Raw genomic sequence first — 20,641 nt, forward strand, 5'->3', positions numbered from 1 at the left:
TATGTTAAGTGAAATAAATGAGGCAAAAGCCTTCTGACATTGGTCAGGGAAATTATATTTTTGGATATGACATCAAAAGTACAGGCAACAAACATAAAAACAGAAAAATAGGATTGCATCAAACCAAAACCTCTGCCCAGAAAAGGAAAAAACAAAATGAAAAGGCAATGTATGGAAAGGAAAAAAATATTTGTAAACCATCTACCAGATAAGGGGTTAATCTCCAAAAAATATAAGGAACTCATACAACTCAAGAGTAAACAAACAAACAAGAAAACAAAAAACCAACAAAAACAAAAAACCTAAAACACAAATAAACTTATTGAAATCTTGAATGGACAGTTTTTCAAAGAAGACATACAAATAACCAGCAGGTATATGAAAATGTGTTTTATTGTTGGTTTTTAAGAATTATTTGTATATCTTATATACCTGTCCTTTAAAAGATAAGTGTTTTGAAACTATTTATTCCCAATATGTGGCTTGCTTTTTCATTGTCATAACACTGTCTCTTGTAGAATGAAGTTATAAATTTTACTGAAGTGCAACTTAAAATTTTTTATTTCATGGATTGTGTTTTTGGTGTGGTATCTAAAATGTCAAACCCAAAGTTACCTAAGTTTCAGCAGAAGCAAGAAGAACTAGAATCCTGCAGCCTGTGGAATGAAAACTACATTCACAGAGAAACAGACAAAATGAAGTGGCAGAGGACTATGTACCCAATGAAGGAACAAGACAAAACCTCAGATAAACAATTAAATGAAGTTGAGATAGGCAAACTTCCAGAAAAAGAATTCAGAATAAGAATAGTGAAGATGACCCAGGACTTAGGAAAAAGGATGGAGGCAAAGATCAAGAATATGCAAGAAGTGTTTAACAAAGACCTAGAAGAATTAAAGAAAAAACACCTAGGAGAATTAAAGAACAAACAAACAGAGATGAACAATACAATAACTGAAATGAAAAATACACAAGAAAGAGTCAGTAGCAGAATAACTGAGGCAGAAGAACAAATAAGGGGCCTGAAAAACAGAATGGTGGAATTCACTGCCATGGAAAAGAATAAAGAAAAAAGAACGAAAAGAAATGAAGACAGACGAAGAGACCTCTGGAACAACATTCGCATTATAGGAGTCCCAGAAGGAGAAGAGAGAGAGAAAGGACCTGAGAAAATATTTGAAGAAATTATAGTTGAAAACTTCCCTAACATGGGTAAGGAAATAACCACCAAGCCTAGGAAGCACAGAGAGTCCCAGGTAGTATAAACCCAAGGAAAAGCATGCTGAGACACATAGTAATCAAATTGACAAAAATTAAAGATAAAGAATAATTGAGAGCAACAAAGGGAAAATGACAAATAACATACAAGGGAACTCCCATAAGGTTAACAGCTGATTTCTCAGCAGAAACTCTACAAGCCAGAAGGGAGTGACACAATATACTTAAAGTGATGAGAGGGAAGAACCTACAACAAAGGTTACTCTACTTGGCAAGGATCTCATTCAGATTTGATGGAGAAATTAAAAGCTTTAGAGACAAGCAAAAGCTAAGAGAATTCAGCACCACCAAACTAGTTCTACAGCAAATGCTAAAGGAACTTCTCTAACTGGGAAACATAAGAGAAGAAAAGGACCTACAAAAACAAACCCATAAGAATTAAGAAAATGGTAATAGGAACATACGTATCGATAATTACTTTAAACGTGAATGGATTAAATGCTCCAACCAAAAGACACAGGCTCACTGAATGGATACAGAAACAAGACCCATATATATGCTGTCTACAAGAGACCCACTTCAGGCCTAGGGACACATACAGACTGAAAGTGAGGGGATGGAAAAAGATATTCCATGCAAATGGAAATCAAAAAAAGCTGGAGTAGCAATACTCATATCAGATAAAATAGACTTTAAAATAAAGAATGTTACAAGAGACAAGGAAGGACACTACACAATGATCAAGGGATCAATCCAAGAAGAAGATATAACAATTATAAATACACATGCACCCAACATAGGAGCACCTTAATGCATAAGGCAACTGTTAAGAGCTATAAAAGAGGAAATCGACACTAACACGATAATAGTGGAGGAGTTCAAAACCTCACTTACGCCAATGGACAGATCATCCAATCATAAAATTAATAAGGAAACACAAGCTTTAAATGACACGGTAGACCAGATAGATTTAATTGATATTCATAGGACATTCCAACTAAAAACAGCAGATTACACTTTCTTCTCAAGTGCACACAGAAAGTTCTCCAGGCTAGATCACATTTTGGGTCACAAATCAAGCCTCAGGAACTTTAAGAAAATTGAAATTTCTAACCATGACCCTATGAGATTAGAAAACAATTACAGGAAAAAAAAACGTAAAAAACACAAACACGTGGAGGCTAAACAATACATTACTAAATAACCAAGATATCATTGAAGAAATCAAAGAGGAAATTAAAAAAAAACCTAGGTACAAATTACAATGAAAACACGATGATCCAAAACGTATGTATGCAGCAAAATCAGTTCTAAGAGAGAAGATCAATTCAGGCTCACCTCAAGAAGCAAGAAAAATCTCAAATAAACAATCTAAACTTACACCTAAAGAAACTAGAGAAACAAGAAGAAACAAAACCCAAATTTAGTAGAAGGAAAGAAATCATAAAGATCAGAGCAGAAATAAATGAAATAGAAAAAAGAAAAAAACAATAGCAGAGATTAACAAAGCTAAAAGCTAGTTCTTTGAGAATATAAACAAAATTGATAAAACATTAGCCAGACTCATCAAGAAAAAAAGGGAGAAGACTCAAATCAATAAAATTAGAAATGAAAGTCAAGAAGTTACAACAGGCACTACAGAAATACAAAGCATCCTAAGAGACTATGACAAGCAACTCTATGCCAATAAAATGGACAACTTGGAAGAAATAGACAACTTTATAGAAAGGTATAACCTTCCAAGACTGAACCAGGAAGAAACAGAAAATATGAACAGAACAATCACAAGCAAAGAAATTGAAATTGTGATTAAAAATCTTCCAACAAACAACAGTCCAGGACCAGATGGCTTCATAGGTGAATTCTATCAAACATTTAGAAGAGCTAACACCCATTCTTCTCAAACTCTTCAAAAAATTGCAGAGGAAGGAACACTCCCAAATTCATTCTATGAGAGCATCATCACCCTGATACCAAAACCAGGCAAAAGTACTACAAAATAAGAAAATTACAGACTAATATCACTGATGAATATAGATGCAAAAATCCTCAATAAAATACTAGCAAACAGAATCCAACAACACATTAAAAGGATCATACACCATGATCAAGTTGGATTTAACCCAGGGATGCAAGGATTCTTCAATATAGGCAAATCAATCAATGTGATACACCATATTAACAAATTGAAGAATAAAAACCATATGATCATCTCAATAGATGCAGAAAAAGCTTTTGACAAAATTCAACACCTTTTTATAATAAAAACTCTCCAGAAAGTGGACCTAGAGGGAACCTACCTCAACATAATAAAGGCCATATATGACAAACCCACAGCAGGCATCATTCTCAATGGTGAAAGAATGAATAAAGACTTGTATGCAGAAAATTATAAGACACTGATGAAAGAAATTAAAGATGATACAAATAGATGGAGAGATATATCATATTCTTGGATTGGAAGAATCAACATTGTGAAAATGACACTACTACCCAAAGCAATCTACAGATTCAATGCAATCTCTATCAAACTACCACTGGCATTTTTCAAAGAACTAGAACAAAAATTTTCACAATTTGTATGGAAACACAAAAGACCCCGAACAGCCAAAGCAATCTTGAGAACAAAAAGCTGAGCTGGAGGAATCAGGCTCCCTCACTTCAGACTGTACTACAAAGCTACAGTAATCAAGACAGTATGGTACTGGCACAAAAACAGAAAGGTAAGTCAATGCAACAGGATAGAAAGCCCAGATATAAACCCACACACATATGGCCAGCTTATCTTTGATAAAGGAGGCAGGAATGTACAGTTGAGAAAGGACAGCCTCTTCAATAAGTGGTACTGGGAAAACTGGACAGGTACATGTAAAAGTATGAGATTAGATCACTCCCTAACACCATACACAAAAATAAGCTCAAAATGGATTAAAGACCTAAATGTAAGGCCAGAAACTATCAAACTCTTAGAGGAAAACATAGGCAGAACACTCTATGACATAAATCACAGCAAGACCCTTTTTGACCCACCTCCTAGAGAAATGGAAATAAAAACAAAAATAAACAAATGGGACCTAATGAAACTTCAAAGCTTTTGCACAGCAAAGGAAACCATAAACAAGACCAAAAGACAACCCTCAGAATGGGAGAAAATGAAGCAACTGACAAAGGATTAATCTCCGAAATTTATAAGCAGCTCATGCAGCTTAATAACAAAAAAACAAACAACCCAATCCAAAAATGGGCAGACCTAAATAGACATTTCTCCAAAGAAGATATACAGACTGCCAACAAACACATGAACGAATGCTCAACATCACTAATCATTAGAGAAATGCAAATCAAAACTACAATGAGATATCATCTCACCCCAGTCAGAATGGTCATCATCAAAAAATCTAGAAACAATAAATGCTGGAGAGGGTGTGGAGAAAAGGGGACCCTCTTGCATTCTTGGTGGGAATGTAAATTGATACAGCCACTATGGAGGCAGTATGGAGATTCCTTAAAAAACTACAAATAGAACTACCATATGACCCAGCAATCCCACTACTGGGCATATACCCTGAGAAAACCATAATTCAAAGAGTCATGTACCAAAATGCTCATTGCAGCTCTATTTTCAATAGCCAGGACATGGAAACAACCTGAGTGTCCATCAACGGATGAATGGATAAAGAAGGTGTGGCATATATATACAATGAAATATTACTCAGCCATAAAAAGAAATGAAATTGAGCTATTTGTAATGAGGTGGATAGACCTAGAGTCTGTCATACAGAGTGAAGTCAGAAAGAGAGAGACAAATACCGTATGCTAACACATATATATGGAATTTAAGAAAATAAAATGTCATGAACAACCTAGGGATAAAATAGGAATAAAGACACAGACCTACTAGAGAATGGACTTGAGGATATGGGGAGGAGGAAGTGTAAGCTTTGACAAAGCAAGAGAGAGGCATGGACATATATACACTACCAAACGTAAGGTAGATAGCTAGTGGGAAGCAGCCGCATAGCACAGGGAGATCAGCTCGGTGCTTTGTGACCGCCTGGAGGGGTGGGATAGGGAGGATGGGAGAGAGGGATACACAAGAGGAGAGGGAGGAGATATGGGAACATATGTATATGTATAACTGATTCACTTTGTTATAAAGCAGAAACTAACACACCATTGTAAAGCAATTATACTCCAATAAAGATGTTAAAATAAAGAAAAAGCTTTATTCTCAATGGTGAAAAACATAAAGCATTTCCTGTAAGATCAGGAACAAGACAATGATGTCCTCTCTCACCACTATTATTCAGCATAGTTTTGGAAATCCTAGTCACGCCAATCAGAGAAGAAAAAGAAATAAAATGAATACAAATTGGAATTGAAGAAGTAAAACTGTCACTGTTTGCAGATGATATGATACTATACATAGAGAATCCTAAAGATGCCACCAGTAAACTACTAGAGCTAATCAATGAATTTGGTAAAGTGTCAGGATACAAAATTAATGCACAGAAATCTCTTGCATTCCTATACAGTAATGATGAAAAGTCTGAAAAAGAAATTAAGGAAACACTCCCATTTACCATTGCAATGAAGGGAATAAAATACCTAGGAATAAACCTACCTAGGGAGGTAAAAGACCTGTACTCAGAAAAGTATAAGACACTGATGAATGAAATCAAAGATGACACAAACAGATGGAGAGATATACCATTTTCTTGGACTGGAAGAATCAACATTGTGAAAATGACTCTACTACCCAAAGCAATCTACAGATACAATGCAATCTCTATCAAATTACTAATGGCATTTTTAATAGGACTAGAACAAATTTTTTTTTAATTTATAGGGAGACACAAAAGACCCCGAATAGCCAAAGCAATCTGGATGGAATAAAACAGAGCTGGAGGAACCAGACTCCTTGACTTCAGACTATACTACAAAACTACAATAATGAACACAATATTTTACTGGCACAAAAACAGAAGTATAGATCAATGGACAGGATAGAAAGCCCAGAGATAAACCCACACACTTATGGTCAACTAATCTATGACAAAGGAAGCAAGGATATACAATGGAGAAAAGGCAGTGTCTTCAGGAAGTGGTGCTGGAAAAACTGGACAGCTACACGTAAAAGAATGAAATTAGAACACTCCCTAACACCATACACAAAAATATACTCAAAATGGATTAAAGACCTAAATATAAGACCGGACACAATAAAACTCTTAGAGGAAAACATAGGAAGAACACTCTTTGACATAAATCACAGCACAATCCTTTTTGACCCACCTTCTAGAGTAAGGGAAATAAAAACAAAAATAAACAAATGGTACCTAATGAAACTTAAAAGCTTTTGCAAAACAAAGGAAACCATGAGCCAGACTAAAAGACAACTCTCAGAATGGGAGAAAATATTTGCAAACGACTCAAAGGACAAAGGATTAATCTCTAAAATATACAGCAGCTCATGCAGCTCAACATTAAAAAAACATACAACTGAATCAAAAAGTGGGCAGAAGACCTAAATAGACATTTCCCTAAAGAAGACATACAGATGGCCAAAAGGCACATGAAAAGCTGCTCAACATCATTAATCATTACAGAAATGCAAATCAAAACTACAATGAGGTATCACATCACACCAGTTAGAATGGGCATCATCAGAAAATCTACAAACAAAAAATGATGGGGAGTGTGTGGAGAAAAGGGAACACTCTTGCACTGCTGGTGGGAATGTGAATTGGTACAGCCACTATGGAGAACAGTATGGAGGTTCCTTAAAAAAACTACAAATAGAACTACCATATGACCCAGCAATCCCACTACTGGGCATATACCCTGAGAAAACCATAATTCAAAAAGACTCATGTACCAAAATGTTCATTGCAGCTCTATTTACAATAGCCAGGAGATGGAAACAACCTAAGTGTCCATCATCAGATGAATGGATAAAGAACATGTGGCACATATATACAATGGAATATTACTTTTTTCCAGCACAATTTGTTGTAAAGACTATCCTTTTTCAATTGAAATGTCTTTATTCCTGTGTCAGAGATCAGTTTATGTATGTGGGTCTATTTCTGGGGTCTCTACTCTGTTCAACTGTCTTCTTAATCTGTATCCATGTTATTTCCGTTTTTTGGTCATATTGAATTAGCTAGAATATTCAGTACAATATTGAATAGGAGTGGCAAGAGGGAACATCCTTGTCTTGTTTCTGACCTTAGTAGGAAAGTATGTAGTTTCTCACCATTAAGTATGATTTTAGTTAATTTTTTTGTATATATTCCATATCTAGTTGTGGAGAATGTGTATTTTGCTGTTTTTTGGTAAAGTGTTCCTTAAATGTCAATTAGATCCAGTTTATTGATGGTGTTGTTCAGCTCAACTATGTCCTTATTGATTTTCTGCCTGCTGGTTCTGTCAGTTACTCATAGAGGCATGTTGAATTCTCCAACTATAAGAATGGATTCATCTATTTCTCCATTTAGTTCTATCAGTTTTTGCTTCATGTATTTTGACTCTGTTAGATGCATACACGTTAAGGATTATTATGTCTTCTTGAAGAATTGACCACTTTATCATCATATAATGTCCGTCTTTCACTTGATAATTTTACTTTTCCTGAATTCCTTTTGTCTGAAACTATTATAGCCACTATGATTTTCTTTTGATTAGTGTTAGCATAATATATCTTTATCCACCCCTTTTCTTTTCTTTTTTAAAAAATTTATTTATTTATTTTTGGCTGTGCTGGGTCTTCGTTGTTGCTTTCTCTAGTTGGGGCGAGTGGGGGCTACTCTTCGTTGCGGTACGCAGGCTTCTTATTGTGGTGGCTTCTCTTGATGTGGAGCACAGGCTCTAAGTGCATGGGCTTCAGTAGTTGTTGCATGCGGGCTTCAGTAGTTGTGGCACACGGGCTTAGTTGCTCTGCAGCATGTGGGATCTTCCCGGCCCATGGCTTGAACCCATGTCCCCTGAATTGGCAGGTGGATTTTTAACCAGGGAAGCCCCACACTTTTTCTTTTATGCAATCTGTGTCTTTATATTTAAAGTGAGTTTCTTATAGACAACATGTAGTTGGGTTTTTTTTTTACATTTTTATTGGAGTATAATTGCTTTACAATGGTGTATTAGTTTCTGCTTTATAACAAAGTGAATCAGTTATACATATATCCCCATATATCTTCCCTCTTGCGTCTCCGTCTCTCCCACCATCCCTATCCCACCCTTCTAACTGGTCACAAAGCACCAAGCTGATCTCCCTGTGCTATGGAGCTGTTCCCCACTAGCTATCTATTTTACATTTGGTAGTGTATATATATCCATATATACACTACCTCTCTCTCACTTTGTCTCAGTTTACCCTTCCTCCTCCCTGTGTCCCCAAGTCCACTCTCTAGTAGGTCTGGGTCTTTATTCCTGTCTTGCCCCTAGGCGCTTCATAACCTGTTTTTTTGTTCGTTTGTTTGTTTTTTCAGATTCCACATATATGTGTTAGCATATGGTATTTGTTTTTATCTTTCTGACTTACTTCACTCTGTATGACAGGCTCTAGATCCATCCACTTCACTACAAATAACTCAATTTCATTTCTTTTTATGGCTGAGTAATATTCCATTGTATATATGTGCCACATCTTCTTTATCCATTCATATGTCGATGAACACTTAGGTTGCTTCCATGTCCTGTATCATCTCACATCGGTCAGAATGGCCATCATCAAAAAATCTACAAACAATAAATGCTGGAGAGGGTGTGGAGAAACGGGAACCCTCATACACTGTTGGTGGGAATGTAAATTGATACAGCCACTATTGGAGGACAGTATGGAGCTTCCTTTAAAAACTAAAAATAGAACTACCATACGACCCAGCAATCCCACTACTTGGCATATACCCTGAGAGAACGATAATTCAAAAAGAGTCATGTACCACAATGTTCATTGTAGTTGGGTCTTATTTTTCATTTTTTTATCCACTGTGACAGTCTTTGTATTTTAGTTGATATATTTTGATCATTGATGTTTAAAGTGGTAATTGATATAGTTAGATTAATTTTGGCCATATTTATTACTTTTTTTGTTGCTTTCATTTTTTGTTTCTTTTTTGTCTTCCACTCTTTTTCTACCATCTCTGGTTTTAATTCAGCATTTTGTATATTTAATCTTTCTTAGCATATAAATTGTACTTTTATTACTTTTAGTAGTTGTCCTTGAGTTTGCAGTGTGCTTTCACAACTAATCCAAGTCTATTTTCAAATAATACTATGCCACTTCTTGGGTAGTGCAAGTACCTTAAGGCCTATTCCTTCCATCTGTCCTATTACTGTTATTCATTTCACCTATCCATAAGCTATAATCACCAAATATATTGTTGCTATTATTTTGAGCAAAGTGTTTTCTGTTATATCAATTAAGAATAAGAAAAATAATTTATTTTACCTTTATTTATTCCTTCTCTAATACTGTTCTTGACATAGACACAAGCTTTTGATCTATATTTTCCTTCTTTCTGAAGATTATCTTTTAATATTTCTTGCCAGGTGGGTCTAGTGGTGCCAAATTTCCAAAATTTTTGTTTGTCTGAGAAAGTCCTTATGTCTCCTTCACTTGTGAAGGATAATTTTGCTGAATATAGAATTTTAGGTTAGGGTCTCTATCTTTTAACTCTTTAAATATTTTATTCCTCTCTTCTTTCTTGTATAGTTTCTGAAGAGAAGTCAAACGTGATTCTTTTTCTTGCTCTTCTATACATAAGGTTTCCCTCACTCTGGCTTCTTTCAAGATTTTCTCTGCCTTTGATTTTCTGAAGTTTGGATATGATATGTCTAGGTATAGCTTTTTAAAGAATATATTGTGTTTGATATTCTCTAAGCTTTCTGGATTTATGGTTTTGTGTCTATCCTTAATATTGAAAAATTCCTGGTCATCATTTCTTCAATATTTCTTCTGTTTCTTTTCCTTTTCTCCTCTGGCATTCGTATTACTTATATGTTATACCTTTTGTTATTGTGTTACAGTTCTCAGATATATATTCCACTTAAAAGAAAGAAATTAATTTTATTTATTTTATTTTCTTTATATTTTTTGGCTGCATTCGGTCTTACTTGTGACACATGTGGTCTTCTCTGAGGTGTGCGGGATCTTTTGTTGCAGCATGCATGCTTCTCTCTAGTTGTGGCATGTGGGTTTTCTCTTCTCTAGTTGTGGCATGGGGTCCAGGACAGGTTGGCTCTGTAGTTTGCTGCACATGGGCTCTCTCACTGAGGTGCAGAAGCTCAGTAGTTGTGGTGCATGGGCTTAGTTGCCCCACGAGATGTGGGATCTTAGTTCCCCAACCAGGAATCGAACCCACATCCCCTGCATTGGAAGGCAGATCCTTTACCACTGGACCACCAAGGAAGTCCTTATGTTTCAGCTGTTTATTCTTCTTTCTCTCGGCATTTCAAATTTGAATTTTCTACGGACATTTATTCTTTTCTTTTCCAGTTATTCTTCCCAGTTTACTGATGAGCTAATCAAAACATTAATTTTTTGTTACAGTGTTGTTTTTGGTTTCTACTACTTTTTTACTCTTTCTTAGAGTTTTCATCTCTTTACTTGTATTGTGCAACTGTTCTTGCATGTTGCCCACTCTTTTCATTATAGCTCTGAGCATGTTATTCATAGTTGTTTTAAAATTCACAGTCTGAAAATTCCAACATCTCTTTCTTATCTGAGTCTAGTTCTGAGGCTTTCTCTGTCTCCTTACACTGTGTTGATCTTTGTATACCTTGTAATTTTTTTCTGAAAACTGGACATATATTGAGGAAATGGAACTGAGGTAAACATGTCTTAAGTGTGAGGCTTTATGTTTATCTGACTAGAAGTCAGGCTGTGTTTATTGTTTGCTGTTGCTGTAGCTGTCAGAGGGTAAAAGTTCCTGTAGTGTTTTTGTTATCTTCCCCGTGTATTGGGTTTCCCTAGAGACTTAAAAAATAAGGTTTAAGATGTACAGTTCTTTCAGTTGTATCCCTCTGTTAGTATACAATACTTCTGTTGATGTGGTCACAAGATTTGAGAGGAGGGGAAGCATTTTTATAGTCCTATGCTTAGGTCTCAGTCTTTTAGTGAGCCTATATCCCCTGGGCTGTAACCTTCACATGTGCTTCTCAGGGTTTTTCCTTCCTTAGATGAGATAGGCAGGCTAGAAAGGGCTGGAGTTGGGTATTTCCCTTCTGCTGTATGGAAAGCTAGAGGGGCTCTTTATGCTCTGGTAAATCGCCAGATGTTTAGTCTCTGATAAAATAGTCCCTTCTCTTGAAGAGAAGGCAGAAAAAAAAAAAAAAGAGAGAACGTTCTGAGTATATTTCAAGATGGCCACTTCTCCTTCTTCTTGCCGTAAGTATGAGGTGATTTTCCTCTGATCTTCACTGTAAGAGCCGAGCGTCTCCTGGAGATAAAGCTCAAGAAAGTGTGGGGGCCTTTCTAAGATTAGGGCCCCTGGAATTTTTAACTCTTGAACTTGTTCACATGAAGCCTCCAGAAATTTGTCAATTATAGCATGTCAATTAAGCATTTCTTACTCTGCTGCTGATCCCTGTGAAAATTTCTGCTCCTAGGTTTTTGCTCCAGTAGGTTATGATATTTTGTATCTGCCTGCCCAACTCTCTGAATTTTTTGAACAATGTTTTGTCCTGTGACCTCAGTTTTCTGATTGATCTAAGAACAGATGTTGATTATCAAGTGTCTTCTTGTGAGGATAGCTGTAATAGCTTCTACGTTCCTTACATTCAGGATCAGAAACTGAAACTTCTCCACTCTTGAAAGATAGTTTTTTTGGGTATAGGATTTTTGTTTTTAGTTTTTTAATTTCAGTACTTTGAACACATCATCGCACAATCTTCTGGCCTCTATGATTTCTAATGATAATCAGTTGTTAACCTCATTGAGGATTCCTTGTGCATTGTAAGTCTGTTCTCTCTCATTGCTTCCAAAATTCTGTCTTTGGTTTTCAATAATTTGATTATGATATGTCTTGTGTGGCTGTTTTTCAGTTTATTCTACTTGGATTTTTTTGAGCTCCTTGGCTATGTAGATTTATGTATTTTATTAAATTTGGGAAGTTTTCAACAATTATTTGTCCCCAAATTCTTTCTGCCTCTTTCTCTCTCCTTACTCCTTCTGGGAATCTCAGTATGCATGCGTTGGTATGCTTGATGGTATCCCAAAGGTATCTGAGGTTTTGTTAATTTTGCTTCACATTTTTTTCTGTCTTTTCCTCAGATTAGATGGTTTCATTTGTCCTATCTTCAACTGATTCTTTATTCTGATTATTCAAATCTATTATTGAATTCCTCTAACTGAATTTCTAATTTCAGTTGTAGTTTTTAGCTCCATAATTTCTAGTTGTTTTCCTTTTTTAATTGAAGTATTGTTGATTATATTATATTAGTTTCAGATGTACAACACAGTGATTCAATATTTTTATAGATTATACTCCATTTAAAGTTATTACAAAATAATGGCTATATTTCCCTGTGCTGTGTAATATATCTCTGTAGCTTATTCATTTTATAAATAGTAGTGTGTATCTCTTAATCCCCTTCCTGTAATTGCCCCTCCTTGCTTGCCTCTCCCTACTGGTAACCATTGTTTTTTCTTTATATCTGTGAGTCTGTTTCTTTTTCTCTATATTCATTCATTTGTTTTATTTTTTAGATTCCACATATAAGTGATAGAATACAGCATTAATCTTTCTCTGCTTGGCATTTCAATAAGCATAATACCCTCTAGGTTCATCCACATTGTTGCAAATAGCAAAATTTTATTATTTTTTATTGTTGAGTAATATTACATTGTATATATATATATATATATATATATATATATATATATATATATACCACATATTATTTACCCATTTCACTGTTGATGGACATTAAGGTTGCTTCCATGTCCAGGCTATTGTACATAGTGCTGCAATGAACATTGTGGTACATGTATCTTTTTGAATTACGGTTTTCTCAGGATATATGCCCAGTAGTGGGATTGCTGGGTCATATGGTAGTTCTATTTGTAGATTTTTAAGGAACCTCCATACTGTTCTCTATAGTGGCTGTATCAATTTACCTTCCCACCAACAGTACAAGAGGGTTCCCTTTTCTCCACATCCTCACCAGCATTTATTGTTTGTAGATTTTTTGATGATGACCATTCTGATCAGTGTGAGGTGATACCTCATTGTAGTTTTGATTTGCATTTCTCTAACGATTAGTGATGTTGAGCAGATTTTCATGTGCTTCTTGGCCATCTGTATGTCTTCTTTGGTGAAATGTCTATTTAGATCTTCTGCCCATTTTGGGATTGGGTTGTTTGTTTTTTGATATTGAGCTGCATGAGCTGCTTGTATATTTTGGAGATTAATCCTTTGTCTGTTGTTTTATTTGCAAATATTTTCTCCCATGCTGAGGGTTGTCTTTTTGTCTTGTTTATGGTTTCCTTTGCTGTGCAAAAGCTTTGAAGTTTCATTAGAGCCCATTTGTTTATTTTTGTTTTTATTTCCATTTCTCTAGGAAGTGAGTCAAAAAGGATCTTGCTGTGATTTATGTCATAGATATTCTGCCTATGTTTTCCTCTAAGAGTTTTATAGTGTCTGGCCTTACAGTTAGGTCTTTAATCCATTTTGAGTTTATTTTTGTGTATGGTGTCAGGGTGTGTTCTAATTTCATTCTCTTACATGTATCTGTCCATTTTCCCCAGCACCATTTATTGAAGAGACTGTGTTTTCTCCATTGTATATTCTTGCCTCCTTTGTCACAGATAAAGTGACCATATGTGTGTGGGTTTATCTCTGGGCTTTCTATCCTGTTCCATTGATCTATATTTCTGTGTCAGTGTCAGTACCATACTGCCTTGATTACTGTAGCTTTGTCATATAATCTGAAGTCAGGGAGCCTGATTCTTCCAGCTCCGTTTTTGTTTCTTAAGACTTCTTTGACTATTCAGGGTCTTTTGCGTTTCAATACAAATTGTAAAATTTCTTGTTCTAGTTCTGTAAAAAATGCCATTGGTAATTTGAGAGGGATTGTATTGAATGTGTAGATTGCTTTGGGTAGTATAGTCATTCTCACACCATTGATTATTCCAATCCAGGAGCATGGTATATCTCTCCCTCTGTTTATGTTATCTTTGATTACTTTCATCAGTGTTTTATAGCTTTCTGAGTACAGGTGTTTTTCCTCCTTAGGTAGGTTGATTGCTAGGTATTTTATTCTTTTTGTTGCGATGGTAAAAGGGATTGTTTCCTTAATGTCTGTTTCTGGGGACTTCCCTGGTGGTGCAGTATTTAAGAGTCTGCCTGCCAGTGCAGGGCACATGGGTTCAAGCCCTGACAGGAAGATCCCACATGCCGTGGAGCAACTCTGCCCATGAGCCACAATTATTGAGCCTGTGTGCCAGAGCCTGCAAGCCACAACAACTTAGCCTGCATGCCACAACTACTGAAGTCTGGGCATGTAGAGCCCATGCCCTGCAACAAGAGAAGCCACCACAATGAGAAGCTCATGCACCAGTGAGGAGTAGCCCCTGCTTGCTGAAGTTAGAGGAAGCCCTCATGCAGCAACAAAGAGCCAATGCAACCAAAAATTAAATAAATAAATTTATATTAAAAAAGTTCTCTCTCTGACCTTTCATTGTTAGTGTATAGGAATGCAAGAGATTTCTGTGCATTAATTTTGTATCCTGAAACCATACAAAATTCATTGATCAGTTCTAGTAGTTTTCTGGAGGCATCTTTAGGATTTTCTATGTATAGTATCATGTCATCAGCAAATAGTGACTGTTTTATTTTTCCTTTTCCAATTTGTATTCCTTTTATTTCTTTTCTTCTCTGATTGCTGTGGCCAGGACTTCCAATACTATGTTGAATAATAGTGGCGAGAATGGGCACTCTTGTCTTATTCCTGATTTTAGAGGAAATGCTTTCAGTTTTTCACCACTGAGAATAATATTTGCTGTGGTTTGTCATATATGGCTTTTATTATGTTGAGGTAGGTTCCCTCTATGTGCACTTTCTGGAAAGTTTTTATCATAGCTGGGTGTTGAATATTGTCAAAAGCTTTTTCTGCATCTATTGAGATGATCATATGGTTTTTATTCTTTAATTTGTTAATATGGTATATCACATTGATTGTTTTGTGTATATTGAAGAATCCTTGCATCCCTGGGATAAATCCCACTTGATCATGGTGTATGGTCCTTTTAATGTGCTGTTGGATTCTGTTTGCTAGTATTTTGTTGAGGAATTTGCATCTATGTTCAGCTGTTCTATATGTTCATTATGTTCTATAATTTTCTTTGTGATATCTTTGTCTGGTTTTGGTATCAGGGTGATGGTGGTCTTGTAGAATGAGTTTGGGAGTGTTCCTCATTCTTCAAATGTTTGGAAGAGTTTGAGAAGGATAGGTTTTAACGCTTCTCTAAATATTTGATATAATTCGTCTGTGAAACCACCTGGCCCTGGACTTTTCTTTGTTGGAAGATTTTTAATCACGGTTTCAATTTCATTGCCTGTGATTGGTCCATTTATATTTTCTAATTCTGCCTGGTTCAATCTTGGAAAGTTGTACCTTTATAAGAATTTGTCCGTTTCTTCGAGGTTGTCCATTTTATTGGCATATAGTTGCTTGTAGTAGTCTTTTATGATCTTTTGTATTTCTGTGGTGTCAGTTGTAATCTCTCCTTTTCATTTCTAATTTTATTGATTTCAGTCATCTTCCTTTTTTTCTTGATGAGTCTGGCTAAAGGTTTATCAATTTTATTTATCTTCTCAAAGAACCAACTTTTAGATATATTGATCTTTGCTGTTGTTTTCTTTGTTTCTATTTCATTTATTTCTTCTCTGATTTTTATGATTTCTTTCCTTCTACTAACTTTATGTTTTCTTTGTCTTCGTTTCTAGTTCCTTTAGGCGTAAGGTTATATTTTTTATTTGAGATTTTTCTTGTTTCTTGAGGTGAGCTTGAATTGATCTTCCCTCTTAGATCTGCTTTTGTTGCATCCCATAGATTTTGGATTGTTGTGTTTTCATTGTCATTTGTTTCTCAATATTTTTTAATTTCTTCTTTGATTTCTTCAGTGATCTCTTGCTTACTTACCAGTGCACTGTTTAGCCTCCATGTATTTATGTTTTTTACAGTTTTTTCCCCTATAATTGATTTCTAATCTCATAGTGTTGTGGTTGGAAAAGATGCTTTCAATTTTATACCCTGAGAAAACCATAATTCAAAAATAGTCATGTACCAAAATGTTCATTGCAGCTCTATTTACCATAGCCAGGACATGGAAACAACCTAAGTGTCCATTTTCGGATGAATGGATAAAGAAGATGTGGCACACATATACAATGGAATATTACTCAGCCATAAAAAGAAATGAAATTGAGCTGTTTGTAGTGAGGTGGATAGAGTCTGTCATACATTGTGAAGTAAGTTAGAAAGAGAAAGACAAATACCATATGCTAACACATATATATGGAATTTAAGAAAAAATTGTCATGAAGAACCTAGGGGTAAGACAGGAATAAAGACACATACCTACTAGAGAATGGACTTGAGGATATGGGGAGGGGGATGGGTAAGCTGCGACAAAGCAAGAGAGAGGCATGGACATATATACACTACCAAACAAATGTAAGGTAGATAGCTATCGGGAAGCAGCCGCATAGCACAGGGAGATCAGCTCGGTGCTTTGTGACCACCTTGAGGGGTGGGATAGGGAGGGTGGGAGGGAGGGAGATGCAAGAGGGAAGAGATATGGGAACATATGTATATGTATAACTGATTCACTTTGTTATAAAGCAGAAACTAACACACCATTGTAAAGCAATTGTACTCCAATAAAGATGTAAAAAAAAATAAATTATTCCTTAATATACAAAAAAAAAAAAAAAAACTGAAACAATTTCAGTTTTCTTAAATTTTCCAAGGCTTGACTTGTGACCCAAGATGTGATCTATTCTGGAGAACTGTCCGTGTGCACTTGAGAGGAAAGTGTGTTCTTCCACTTTGTGGTGGAATGTCCTAAAAGTATCAATTAAGTCTGTCTGGTCTATTGTGTCTTTTAAAGCTTGTGTTTCCTTATTTATTTTCTGTCTGGATGATCTGTCTATTGGTGTCATTGGGATGTTAAAGCCCCCAACTATTATTGTGTTACTGTTGATTTCTCCTTTTATGGCTATTAGCGTTTGTGTTATGTACTGAGGTGCTGATATGTTGGGTGAATAATTATTTTTAATTGTTATGTTTTCTTCTTGGATTGATCCCTTGATAATTATGTAATGTCCTTCCTTATCTCTTATAACAGTCTTTTTTAAAGTCTGTTTTATCTGATATGAGTATTGTTACTCCAGCTTTCTGGTGATTGCCATGTGCCTGGAATAATTTTTTCCATCCCCTCACTTTCAGTCTGTATGTGTCCCTAGGTCTGAAGTGGGTTTCTTGCAGACTGCATATATAAGGGTCTTGTTTATGTGTCCATTCAGCCAGTCTGTGTCTTTTGGTTGGAGAATTTAATCCATTTACATTCAAGGTGATTATCGATCTGTATGTTTGTATTACCATTTTCTTAATTGATTTGGGTTTGTTTATGTGGGTCTTTTTCTTCTCTTGTGTTTCCTGCTTAGAGAAGTTCCTTCAGCATTTGTTGTAAAGCTGGTTTGGTGGTGCTGAATTCTTTTAGATTTGCTTGTCTGTAAAGCTTTTGATTTCTCCATCGAATCTGAATGAGATACTTGCCAGGTAGAATAAACTTGGTTGTAGGTTTTTCCCTTTCATCACTTTAAATATGTCCTGAAACTCCCTTCTGGCTTGCAGAGTTTCTGCTGAAAGATCAGCTGTTAACCTTATGGGGATTCACTTATATATTATTTTTTGCTTTTCCCTTACTGCTTTTAATATTTTTTCTTTGTATTTAATTTTTTGATAGTTTGATTAATATTATCTCAACGTGTTTCTCTTTGGGGTTATCCTGTATGGGACTCTCTGTGCTTCCTGGACTTGGTTGACTATTTCCTTCCTATGGTAGGGAAGTTTTCAACTATAATCTCTTCAAATATTTTCTCAGACCCTTTCTTTTCCCTCTTCTTCTGGGACCCCTATAATTCGAATGTTGGTGTGTTTAATGTCATCCCAGAGGTCTCTGAGACGGTCCTCAGTTCTTTTCATTCTTTTTTCTTTATTATGCTCTGTGGTATTTATTTCAGTATTTTATCTTCCAGGTCACTTATCTGTTCTTCTGCCTCAGTTACTGTGCTATTGTTTCCTTTTAGAGTATTTTTCTTTTCAATTTTTGTGTTGTTCATCACTGTTTTTTTGCTCTTTAGTTCTTCTAGATCCTCTTTAAAGGTTTCTTGTATTTTTTCCATTCTGTTACTGAGATTTTGGATCATCTTTACAATCATTACTCTGACTTCTTTTTCAGTTAGGTTGCCTATTTTGTCTTCATTTATTTGGTCTTGTAGGTTTTTACTGTGTTCCTTCATCTTAAACTTTTTTTGGTCATTTCATTTTTTTTTTTTTTTTTTTTTGATGGGTGGGATTGTATTCCTGTCTTACTGGTTGTTTGGCCTGAGGTGTTCAGCACTGGAGTTCTCAGGCAGTTGGTAGAGATGGGTCTTGGTGCCGAGATGATGACCTTCAGAAGGCCTCACTCTGATTAATATGGTTTTAGGTCTTACATTTATGTCTTTAATCTATTTTGAGTTTATTTTTGCATGTGGTGTGAGGAAATGTTCTAATCTCATTCTTTTACATGTAACTGTTCAGTTTTTCCAGCACCACTATTGAATGACTGTCTTTTCTTCATTGTATATTGTTGCCTTCTTTGTCATAGATTAATTGACCAAAAGTTCGTGGGTTTATTTCTGTGCTCTCTATTCTCTTTCATTCATCTAAACATCTGTTTTTGTGCCGGTCCCATACTGTTTTTTTTGCTCTTTAGTCGGATTTTATTTATTTATTTTTAATCATCTTTATTGGGGTATAATTGCTTTACAATGGTGTGTTAGTCTCTGCTTTATAACAAAGTGAATCAGCCATACATATACATATGTTCCCATATGTCTTCCCTCTTGCGTCTCCCTCCCTCCCACTCTCCCCATCCCACCCCTCCAGGCTGTCCCAAAGCCCCGAGCTAATATCCCTGTGCCTTGCGGCTGCTTCCCCCCAGCTATCTACCTTACTACGTTTGTTAGTGTGTATATGTCCATGACTCTCTCTCGCCCTGTCAAAACTCACCCTTCCCCCTCCCCATATCCTCAAGTCCGTTCTCCAGTAGATCTGCGTCTTTATTCCTGTCTTACCCCTAGGTTCTTCTTGACATTTTTTTCCCTTAAATTCCATATATATGTGTTAGCATACGGTATTTGTCTTTTTCTTTCTGACTTACTTCACTCTGTATGACAGACTCTAGGTCTATCCATCTCATTACAAATAACTCAATTTCATTTCTTTTTAAGGCTGAGTAATATTCCATTGTGTATATGTGCCACATCTTCTTTATCCATTCGTCTGATGATGGGCGCTTAGGTTGTTTCCATCTCCGGGCTATTGTAAATAGAGCTGCAATGAACATTTTGGTACATGACTCTTTTTGAATTTTGGTTTTCTCAGGGTATATGCCCAGTAGTGGGATTGCTGGGTCATATGGTAATTCTATTTGTAGTTTTTTAAGGAACCTCCATACTGTTCTCCATAGTGGCTGAACCAATTCACATTCCCACCAGCAGTGCAAAAGTGTCCCCTTTTCTCCACACCCTCTCCAGCATTTATTGTTTCTAGATTTTTTGATGATGGCCATTCTGAATGGTGTGAGATGATATCTCATTGTAGTTTTGATTTGCATTTCTCTAATGATTAATGATGTTGAGCATTCTTTCATGTGTTTGTTGGCAGTCTGTATATCTTCTTTGGAGAAATGTCTGTTTAGGTCTTCTGCCCATTTTTGGATGGGGTTGTTTGTTTTTTTGTTATTGAGCTACATGAGCTGCTTGTAAATTTTGGAGATTAATCCTTTGTCAGTTGCTTCATTTGCAAATGTCTTCTCCCATTCTGAGGGTTGTCTTTTGGTCTTGATTATGGTTTCCTTTGCTGTGCAAAAGCTTTGAAGTTTCATTAGGTCCCATTTGTTTATTTTTGTTTTTATTTCCATTACTCTAGGAGGTGGGTCAGAAAGGATCTTGCTGTGATTTATGTCACAGAGTGTTCTTCCTATGTTTTCCTCTAAGAGTTTGATAGTTTCTGGCCTTACATTTAGGTCTTTAATCCATTTTGAGCTTATTTTTGTGTATGGTGTTAGGGAGTGATCTAATCTCATACTTTTACATGTACCTGTCCAGTTTTCCCAGCACCATTTATTGAAGAGGCTGTCCTTTCT

The sequence above is a fragment of the Phocoena sinus genome, chromosome 6, assembly GCF_008692025.1.
Source record: "Phocoena sinus isolate mPhoSin1 chromosome 6, mPhoSin1.pri, whole genome shotgun sequence".
In the NCBI taxonomy this organism is placed as follows: domain Eukaryota; kingdom Metazoa; phylum Chordata; class Mammalia; order Artiodactyla; family Phocoenidae; genus Phocoena; species Phocoena sinus.